Genomic DNA, 6,702 nt, shown 5'->3' on the forward strand with positions numbered 1-6,702 from the left:
ACATTATGAAGACCCTGGAAAGACTCATCCTGGAGCAGCTTCAGCACACGGTCAAGCCACACTTAGACCCCCTCCAGTTTGCCTACCAACCCCGACTGGGAGTTGAGGATGCCATAATTTTCCTGCTTAACCGTGCCTATGTCCGCCTGGATAAGCCAGCAAGGTCTGTGAAAGTCGTGTTCTTTGACTTTTCCAGTACCTTCAGCACCATCTGGCCAGCTCTACTGGGTGAGAAGCTGACACCAATGCAGGTAGATGTCCCCCTTGTGTCCTGGATTGTTGACTACCTTACTGGTAGACCACAGTATGTACGCTTGCAACACTGTGTGTCAGACAGAGTGGTCGGCAACACTGGGGCTCCGCAGGGGACTGTCCTGTCTCCCTTTCTTTTCACCCTCTACACCACGGACTTCAACTGCCACACAGAGTCCTGCCATCTTCAGAAGTTCTCTGATGACTCTGCTGTAGTCGGGTGCATCAGTAATGGCGAGGAGGCCGAGTACAGGGCTGTGGTGGGAAACTTTGTCATGTGGTGTGAGCAGAACAATCTGCAGCTCAGCGTGACTAAGACAAAGCAGCTGGTTGTTGACCTGAGGAGGGACATGACACCAGTGACCCCTGTCTCCATCCAGCGGGTTAGTGTGGACACCGTGGAACGTGTCCACACTGAGCCCCACGTATATACACCCCCACATACTATAAGTACCTGGGGGTGTATATAGACAATAAACTGGACTGGGCTAAGAACACTGATGCCCTCTACAAGAAGGGACAGAGCCGTCTCTACTTTTTGAGGAGGCTGAGGTCCTTCACCATCTGCCAGACAATGCTCAGGATGTGGTGTGAGTCTGGAGGCCAGTGCTCTCCTGTTTGCTGTTGTGTGTTGGGGCAGCAGGTTGAGGGTAGCGGATGCAAACAGGCTCAATAAACTGATCCGCAAGGCCGGTGACGTTGTGGGGGTGGAGCTGGACTCTCTGGTGGTGGTGTCTGAGAGGAGGACGCTGTTGAAGTTATCATGGACAATGTCTCCACCCACTCCATGACGTGCTGGTAGGGCACAGGAGTACTTTTAGTAATAGACTCATTCTGCTGAAATGCACTAGAGCGCCACAAGTGGTCATTGCTGCCTGTGGCCATCAGACTTTACAACTCCTCCCTCAGAGGGTGGGACACTCGGACTAAATGGTCATCAGACTGGCCCTGCCACTTGTGTTACCCTGTGGGGTTGTGTTTGTGCTGTTGTTGTGTGCTGTGGTAGTATAGTATAGACAGAGTGTTATGTGCAGCATGCTTGTTGATATATTTTGTTCTTATTCTATTTCTTATTTCATCTTTTATTTCTATTTGTTTCTGTTTTTCTTGTTATCTTGTATCATCCATTATCCTAACCACTTATCCTGCTCTCAGGGTCGTGGGGATGCTGGAGTCTATCCCAGCAGCAGTCAGGCGAGGCGAGGAGACACCCTGGACAGGCTGCCAGGCCATCACACAAGCCCCCCCCCCCCCCCACACACACACAGACACAGACACAGACATCTTGTATCTTGTTAGTTTTTACTTTTTGTCTTACTAGAGCGCGAGTGTCTGTAACAGAACCCAGTTTCCCCTCGGGGATGAATAAAGTGTTCTGATTCTGATAAGTCTGCACAGTATTCCGAATGCAGTAATGAAGTATTTTGTCCAAACACCGATGGACAGGCATGCCGTACGGCACGTGCTCCACGCTCCGGATAAACCTACTGTGTGGCCAGGGGAGTAGATCGAGCTCGAGCTGCCTCCTGAGCTGTGCAGTGTGGACAGTGAGCCGGCTGTTGAACCACACGTCGATGCCTCATGTGACCAGTCTGACACACAGCTGTGGCCTGCCCCAACTTTGCTACGGGATGTGTCCGGGAAGATCCGTCCCCCAAACCTCACTGGCGAGCCGCGGCTGGTCCAGAAAAGCCTCCACCTATGCCGTGTCCGCGCTACATATGTCCCGTCACTCAGTGACGCCGCCGTGCCAGCTGATCCCCCCAAACCGGCCCCAACGACCATGTCAGCCTTGTCCTCTGACCTTGTCGCTCTGGACCCAGATAACATCATGCCTGCTGACATCAGAGATGAGTTCTGCGCCCTGCATAGAGAGTTTGATGTAGTGTTTGATCCCCACTTTGAAGGATATAACGGCGCTGTGGGTCCGTTCCAGGCCAGGGTGAACATGGGACCTGTCCTACCTCTGCCCTTCACCAACAGGTCGGCCTGGCTTGCCATACAGGCAGGGTGCTCTGACCTCAGACGGAGTCTCATCGACGACGAGCACAGAGACACTCTCAGGGACGCTTTAACCCACTTATGTGTGGGTCTGTGCCCTCTCGACGGCCCCTTTGCTGTGATCAGGACTGCCCCTACCTCTGGTTCTGCTGCATTGGCAGGGGATGGGGCCCTCGCTATGCACAGACTAGTTGTTGAGGTGGGCAACGCCAAGAATGTCAATAAGAACCCAGTGGCAGAGAAGGCTGCTCAAGAGATTCAGGGGGAGATTCTTCGTCTCGAGCCTAACTGTAGGGCTGTTACTCCCCTGTTACTCTCTGTCGCTACGGCCAACCTGAACAGTCACGTTAGGTCGCGTGGATTATCCGCCCGTGAAATGCTGCTTCAGCGTGACCCGTTCTCCCATAGGCAGTTGCCTGTGGTCAACCAGGACCTCATCTTGGAACAACACTCAGAGCGTGTCACCAACCATCCGTACAGCATGAAGTCAAAGGTGCCCTCTGGTCGTGTGGCCGTGCCTCCTGCCATCCGACCTGGTGAACTGGTGTACCGGTATGGTGACCGGAATAAGTCAAAGGCCCGTGACAGGTACCTCGTCACGAGCATGGATGGTTCATGGTGCAATATCAAGAAGTTCGCGGGGTCTCAACTCCGTCGCACCTCCTACAGGGTCAGGCTGGGTGACTGCTACAAAGTGGAAGGTCCCTCTCCGGCCTCTGAACCCCTCGCGGACGATTTCGCGTCTGATGAGGACTCGGACACCCTGCCCCGCACTGCCCTGACATACTGGCAGCCATGGCCGAGCCCCCACCTGCACCTTGCCTGCCTTGTGATAACGATATGAGGCTGGGGGATGAGACTGTTCCTCCCGTCGAGGTCGAGCCTGGGGGGGGGGGGGGGAGCTCCCCTGGCGAGTGTGTGCCTGCTCTTGCACCTGATGCTGCACCTCGACGCTCGGAGCGTCGCTGGCGCTTGCCGCGGCATGTAGAGGACTTTGAACTTTAGGCCAGTTGTTTGTGTGTACTGGTGATAATGTTTTGTCTTACCTTACAGGTCTAGTTATATAGCCTGAGCTGGGATGTTGCCTGGTGTTCTGTGGTGTTGTTGTTGTACTGTGTGAAGGGGGGGGGGGTCTTTCTTTTGGAAAAAAAGGGGTGAGGCCAGTATTGGTTGTGGTTGCTATAGTTACCAAGCCTCCTTTCCGGTCTGCCTGCGTTGCAGTCTCGGTTTTTCTTCCTGTGTTAACTAAATGGCCGCTACCGCATGTTACCATCTGCGTTGTGTGATTCATTGATGTCGTCTCTCATTACTGGCGTTGATGTCCACATGAATGGGTGGACCCAACTCGGAGTTTCTCAGCAGAACATTGCCCAGAGCATCACACTCCCTCCACCGGCTTGTCGTCTTCCCACAATGCATCCTGGTGCCATCACTTCCCAAGGTAAACGGCACACATCTACATGACCATCCACGTGATAATAAAGAAAACAGGGCCCATCGGACCAGATGACCTTCTACCACTGCTCCAAGGTCCAGTTCTGACGCTGGCGTGCCCATTGTAGGTGCTTTTGACAGTGGGCAGGGGTCATCATGGGCACTCTGACTGGTCTGCGGTTATGCAGCCCATATGCAGCAGGGTGCAATGCACTTGTGACACATTCCTGTAACCATCATTAAAATCTTCTGTGACTTGTGCCACAGTAAACCTTCTGTCGGTTCAGACTAGACAGGCTAGCCCTCCGTTAACCTTGCTCATGGATGAGCCTTGGGTGCCCAACACCCTGTAACCAGTTTGTGGTTTGTCCCTCCTCGGACCACTGTCAGTAGGTACTCACCACTGCTGACCAGGAACAAGCCTTGTTGTTTCAGAGAGGCTCTGACCCAGTCGTCTGGGCATAACCATTTGGCCCTTGTCAAAGTCACCAGGTCTTTACTCCTGCCCATCTCTCCTGCATCCAACGCGGTGACCACGAGGACTGATTGTTCTCTTACCATCTAATCCAGTGTTTCCCAACCCAGTCCTCAAGGACCCCTATCCTGCAGATTTTCTTTGCAACCCTGAATAGGTACCTGTTAGTAGTTATTCAACAAATCAGCAATGAATTATGTCAGATGTTGCACACCTTGCATAATTAAGTGCTTTGAGATAATTGGTTGAGTAAGTACAAGCAGGGCTACCTATGCAGGGTTACAATGAAAATCTTCAGGATAGGGGGTCCTTGAGGACTGGGTTGGGAAACGCTGATCTAAACTACCCACACCTGGACATGTGCTCTAGTTTGGAGATGCTCAGTGTTAATTCGGTTCACCTCTGATTGGTCATAATGTTTTGGCTCATCAGTGTATACTCACGTTCCTTAATTCAGTCATGAGTGAACTATCCTATCACATCCAGTCCAGCATCATCAATCCAGTCCAGTATCATCAATCCAGTCCAGTATCATCAGCTCAGACAGAGTAAGTGTACTGTCTCCATCAGCGAGCCTGACTTCTAACACACACTAATACTCTGTTCATGGAAAGTAGAGCAAAACAAACACAGACAGGACAGTCTAGATGTTCATCAGTATCATAATGTATTTCACACAACTAAGCATCCCTCTGTCTCACACACACACACACACACACACACACACACACACACACACACACACACACAACACTGCAGTACATTTATGAATAGACATACAGTGAACATGACTGTATACATATTCCTTAATTCCTGTCTGAATTTACCAGAGGAATATTCTCCTAGATAAATACTATATGACACACAATACTATATAACTCCTAGATAAATACTATATAACACACAATACTATATAACTCCTAGATAAATATGATATAACACACACTATTATATAACTCCTAGATAAATACTACATGACACACAATACTATATAACTCCTAGATAAATACTATATGACACACAATACTATATAACTCCTAGATAAATACTATATGACACACAATACTATATAACTCCTAGATAAATACTATATGACACACAATACTATATAACTCCTAGATAAATACTATATAACACACAATACTATATAACTCCTAGATAAATATGATATAACACACACTATTATATAACTCCTAGATAAATACTACATGACACACAATACTATATAACTCCTAGATAAATACTATATGACACACAATACTATATAACTCCTAGATAAATACTATATGACACACAATACTATACAAGGTCTAGATAAATACTATATGACACACAATACTATATAAGGCCTAGATAAATACTATATAAGATATAATACTATATAACTCCTGGATAAATACTATATAACACACAATACTATATAACTCCTAGATAAATACTATATGACACATAATACTATATAACTCCTAGATAAATACTATATGACACATAATACTATATAACTCCTGGATGAATACTATATGACACATAATACTATATAACTCCTAGATAAATACTATATGACACATAATACTATATAACTCCTACATAAATACTATATGACACACAATACTATATAACTCCTAGATAAATACTATATGACACATAATACTATATAACTCCTGGATAAATACTATATGACACACAATACTATATAACTCCTAGATAAATACTATATGACACATAATACTATATAACTCCTAGATAAATACTATATGACACATAATACTATATAACTCCTAGATAAATACTATATAAGATATAATACTATATAACTCCTGGATAAATACTATATAACACACAATACTATATAACTCCTAGATAAATACTATATGACACACAATAATATATAACTCCTAGATAAATACTATATGACACACAATACTATATAATTCCTAGATAAATACTATATAACACTTAATACTCTATAACTCCTAGATAAATACTATATGACACACAATGCTATATAACTCCTAGATAAATACTATATAACACACAATACTATATAACTCCTAGATAAATATGATATAACACACACTATTATATAACTCCTAGATAAATACTACATGACACACAATACTATATAACTCCTAGATAAATACTATATAACACACAATACTATATATCTCCTAGATACTGTATAACACACAATGCTATATAACTCCTAGATAAATACTATATGACACACAATACTATATAACTCCTAGATAAATACTATATGACACACAATACTATATAACTCCTAGATAAATACTATATGACACACAATACTATATAACTCCTAGATAAATACTATATGACACACAATACTATATAACTCCTAGATAAATACTATATAACACATAATACTATATAACTCCTAGATAAATACTATATGACACATAATACTATATAACTCCTAGATAAATACTATATAAGACAGGTCTAATGTTCATTTGTACTTTTAGTTACATATCAGACCAAATGTGTGATGAGAAGATAAAATAATCACAACACATTTT

The sequence above is a fragment of the Lampris incognitus genome, chromosome 19 (assembly GCF_029633865.1).
Source record: "Lampris incognitus isolate fLamInc1 chromosome 19, fLamInc1.hap2, whole genome shotgun sequence".
Lineage (NCBI taxonomy): Eukaryota > Metazoa > Chordata > Actinopteri > Lampriformes > Lampridae > Lampris > Lampris incognitus.